Source organism: Triticum aestivum, chromosome 5D, assembly GCF_018294505.1.
Source record: "Triticum aestivum cultivar Chinese Spring chromosome 5D, IWGSC CS RefSeq v2.1, whole genome shotgun sequence".
In the NCBI taxonomy this organism is placed as follows: Eukaryota; Viridiplantae; Streptophyta; class Magnoliopsida; order Poales; family Poaceae; genus Triticum; species Triticum aestivum.
The window spans coordinates 12,591,536-12,596,229 of record NC_057808.1 but is presented as its reverse complement, the minus strand read 5'-3'; positions in this window follow the sequence as shown (position 1 = coordinate 12,596,229).

The window sequence follows — 4,694 nt, the reverse complement described above, 5'->3', positions numbered from 1 at the left end:
CTTTCGCCGTCTGGGGACTGGACATGGTGGGCCCTTTCAAGACAGCCCGCGGTGGCATGACACATCTACTCGTTGCTGTGGACAAGTTCACCAAGTGGATCGAAGCCAAGCCGATTAAGAAGCTGAACGGGCCGACTGCCGTGACATTCATCACCGACATCACTACTCGGTACGGCGTGCCGCACAGCATCATCACCGACAACGACACGAACTTCGCCAAAGGCGCACTTGCACGTTTCTGCGCGACGCAGGGCATCCGACTGGACTTAGCGTCCGTTTCCCACCCGCAGTCAAACGGCCAGGTCGAGCGAGCAAATGGACTCATCCTCTCCGGCATCAAGCCCCGACTGGTTGTACCACTGGAGCGATCGGCCGGCTGCTGGCTCGAAGAGCTGCTGGCTGTCCTCTGGAGTCTGCGCACTACTCCCAACAAGTCAACCGGCTTCACTCCATTCTTCCTTGTGTACGGTGCCGAGGCTGTCATCCCAACAGACATCGAGTTCGACTCGCCTCGGATCACCATGTACACGGAGGAGGAAGCCAAAGAAGCAAGAGAAGACGGCATCGACCTACTGGAAGAAGGTCCGCCATCTACCAGCAAGGGCTGCGCTGCTACTACAACCGCAAGGTCAAGCCCAGATCCTTCCAAGAGGGCGACCTTGTGCTCCGGCTGATCCAGCGAACAGCCGGCCAGCACAAGCTCTCGGCCCCTTGGGAAGGCCCCTTCATCGTCAGCAAGGCACTCGGCAACGACTCCTACTACTTGATCGACGCGCAAAAACCAAGAGCACGCAAGAGAGACGATCCGGCAAGGAGTCGGAGCGACCATGGAACGCAACCTCCTAAGACGATTTTACAGCTGAAAAGCAGTATGTATCACGCTACCCTTTTTTGTATTAAGTACAAACCAACAGGCCCCCCGAACAGTACTCGGGGACTGCCTTTTATTTATCTATGAATGACGAGTGTCATATCCATGAATGTATTATTACATTTCGAATTCTTGTCCGGCACCGGGTTCGACTAGTCGGCCCGGGGACTGGCCGCCTTGAGCTATATTGAAAGTTCTTCCTGAAGTCAGCAAAGTAGTGCGCCGGCTCCCAAGTCCTCTCTTGTTGAAAGTCGCAGCTCAAAGAATTGACTGTCCGACTAGCAAGAGAGAAGACCGAAAGGACACCCACACGAAAAAATGGCTAAGGAACAACTAACCTATATAGCAAAGAGACGGCCTCCAAATATGCCTGCCGGTTGTCAAAGCAGCCGGCTGGCCGGCTTCCTAAAAAGCTTAGCTTTAGTCCAGCAGAGCTAAAGTACTTCCCGCTCCCCAATCGGCCAGGCACTCCCCAGCTACAGATTGCAGAGCAACTGTTTGACTGGGGAGGCGGCAACCAAGGGAGGGCGGCAAAGGAAAAAGCAGAAGGACAAAGAGCAAAAAGTACAAGGAAAGGCCAATTGCATAAGTTATATACATGAAAGCCACCAACAGGCCGGCAACAGACTTAAACTTGAATACACCCAGTGGGTGGAATTGTGCAGACTTAACCAAACATTGTTCAAAAGTAACAAGACAGGAAAACAAAAGAAAGAAGACTAGGGCGCGACATGAAGGCCGAGCTAGTCGGTGAAGGCGGCCTCGCCGGCTGAAGGAGTGGCCCCTAGCTGGTCCCGGCTTGACTACCTCCTGCGGCAGGAGACGCACTCGCACGCGACGTAGTGCTGGAGGCACGGTCAGGCTGAGGCTGGCCGGCCACTCCACTAGCCGGCTCGGCGTCTTCACCCTCCTCCTCCTCCTCTTCGCCCTCGTCGCTGGAGTCGATCTCCTCCGCCGAGTCCTCACCGTACGCCGGGTCCAGCCCGAACCACTCTTCCAGCTGGGCGACTCCATTGTCGTCCACCTCGGGGGCGAAGACGTTGGTGTCGGTGTAGTCGGCGATCGCCGAAGCCCGCCGAATGATGGCCGGCCGTGCCGGCTCCAGCTCCGTGTCGGCTTGCTGCCGCCAGGTAGCCAGCTGGTCCAGGTTCAGGCCGGGATACCAGGCCTTGACGAACTCCAGCGCCCGCCTGGCACCGGAGCGAGCCGCCGACGCCTTCCAAGCCTCGAAGCGGCCGACTGCTACCTCCAGCCAGTCAGCGGTCCGACTGGGGGTGCGAGGGACCACTTGGCCGGGCCAGAGGGCGGCCAAGACCTGTGACCCGGCACGCTGAAGCCGGCGGAGCAGCCGGTGAGCCGGCTGGATGCGAGCCTGGGTCGCCAGGAGTTGTTCCTCCAGCGATCGGCCGGCGGTCGGCGAGATCTCAAAGCCGGCTTGCCTCTTCGCTTGGCGACGGGCCTCGATGGCCTGGTTGGCGGCAGTTGAGTAGCCAGGGAAATACTCTGCGCGAAGAAGAAGAAAGGAAGAGAAGAACACCAAAATCAGAAAAACAAGCCAAAGTGGCAGATGGCAAGAAAGGACGAAGGGGTAGACGACTTACCATCAACCAGATCCTCGATCTGGCCATAGCTGGAGATCAGAGTCTACCTGGCCTCTATCCAGCCGGCGGCCTCCGTCTTGAACTCGGCCTGGAGGGTGGCTTCGCGATCCTGCGCAGCCTTCAGCGCCGCCTTGTGGCCTTCCTCCTGGTCGGCCAGCTTCTTGACCAGGCGGTCGCGCTCCTGCACGAAGGCGGCGAGCTCTGCATCCTTGGCACGAAGAGCAGTTTGGGACTCCCCCAGCTGTGCCCTCAGACCGGCGTTGGCCGCTGCAGGAACGGAAGAAGAAGAAGAACAATAAGAAATCGTCAAGGAAGATCCGAGCCGACTGCTCAGCAGTCGGCCCGAATCTCGGGGACTACACCCAGTGGGTGCGCTGATGCGCCCCCACATGAGATAAAGATCAAGTCACATACCTCGGCTCTCAGTAAGGTCGGCGGTCTTCTGAGTCAGCTCCCGAGCCTGGGAGTTAAAGGCGGCCGCTCGAAGGTTGTGGTAGTGCTGCAAGATGGACAGAAGACCGAAGTGAGAACAAAAACAGCAAAGGCAAATTCTCCAAGAAGTTCCAAGCCGCCTGCTCAGTAGCCGACTCGGAACTCGGGGACTACACCCAGTGGGTGCGCTGACGCGCCCCCACGGAAGAAATTAAGATCAAGGAGAGAAATCAAGTTCAAGAAGAAACAAGACGGGAATACTAACCCGGATGGCTGCCCGCGTTGCGAGGATTTCGTCGGTGAACTGCCTTAGCGCCGCGGCTTGGCTTTGGAGCCGGGTCCGGACGTCTTGTGCAGCCACATTCACTACGGCTGTCCCTCCGCCCGGCGTCCACCCCGAGGTAGCGCTGGCCGCCTCCACGTCTCGGGCCGACGAGCTGGAGCCCACGGCCGGCTGTGGCTCCGACGCAGCCTTCTGCGGCTCCGACGCGGCCTTCCCCGCACGCCGGCTTGGCGGAACCCGGACCGCCACCTCAGCCCCCGCGGCCGGCTCGCCCTCCGCCGACTGTGCAGGCGGCGAATCAGGCCGGCCGCCTTGGGCGCCATAGTTGGCTGGGTCGGCTCCGGCCCCTTCTCCAAAATGACGACATCGTCACCGCTTCCTCCCAGCCCCGACTGGGAACCGCCGGCTCCCCCTGGCGAGGGCTCCACGTCCCCAGGCGCCATGGCGCGCAGGGCGATGACCATCAAAGCCTCCCCTGCCGCCGCCGCGGCCTCAGCCTCTGCCTGGGCCCTGGCTGCGGCCTCGGCGAGTGCCTTCGCCGCCTCTTCCTCCCGAGCCGCCTGGGCGGCGGCTGCCTTCCGCGCCTCCGCCTCCCACGCCTCCTGCTCCTCCAGCACCTCCCGCACGTTCCTTTCTGTCGCCTCCTGGAGGGCGGCGCGGGGATCTACGCGGTGGGTGGTGCTCCCAGAGCCCCCTGGCGACTCGACGACGGAGCCGTCAGCCGCCCGCTCAAGTGACAACGGAGCTCTGATCGTCGAAGAAAAGGACGAGAGTTCAAGAACCACCAAAGAAAGAAAGAGAGTACACAGAGAAAGAGAGCTTACCCCGACACGGTCTGCGGCTGCTTCACCACTTTGCGGAAGCGAGCCACCTTCGCGGCCGCCTCTTCCCGCCTGGTGGCTGCCGCCCCGCCCCTGGGTTTCTTCGTTCGGCTGCCGAACAAGCCCTGGGCGGCGCGACGCTTCTGGCCTCCACCCCGAGCAGGCTGCGCGCCGGAGGAGCCCGGGCCGTGTCCGGATGCCGGCTGGCAGCGCAGGACGGCTTCGGCTTCATCCTCGTCCGGCCAGTCGTCGAAGGTAGCAGTGAACCCGGAGCCGCCAGCTTCGCCGCCGGCTTGGCCACCGGCCGGCTCGATGGCGTCGTCCATATGGACCGCCCCCAGGTCGGGGTCCTCCAGGTCGTGTTCTGTCCGGTCAGGGACGAAGCGACGCTCCGCGTCTGACCCGCTGGCCGGCCGAAGCAGAGGGCTCTGTCGAAGAACAAGCCGACTAAGTTAGAGTCGGCCCAGAGGAACCCGGCAACAAGGCTGAGAGAGAGAGAGAAAAAGAGACAAGGGGAGGTTACCGCAGGCGGAGGATTGGCACGGCTATATGGCTCCTTGCCAGATTGCCACTCTTCAGAGAGTTGGCAGTTGGCGAGGTAGTTCACCATGTAGGCGACCTTGTGCCGCGGCATCTCCTTGGTGCACATTCGGCTCTGATCGAGCTGGCCGCTCATCTGACAGATC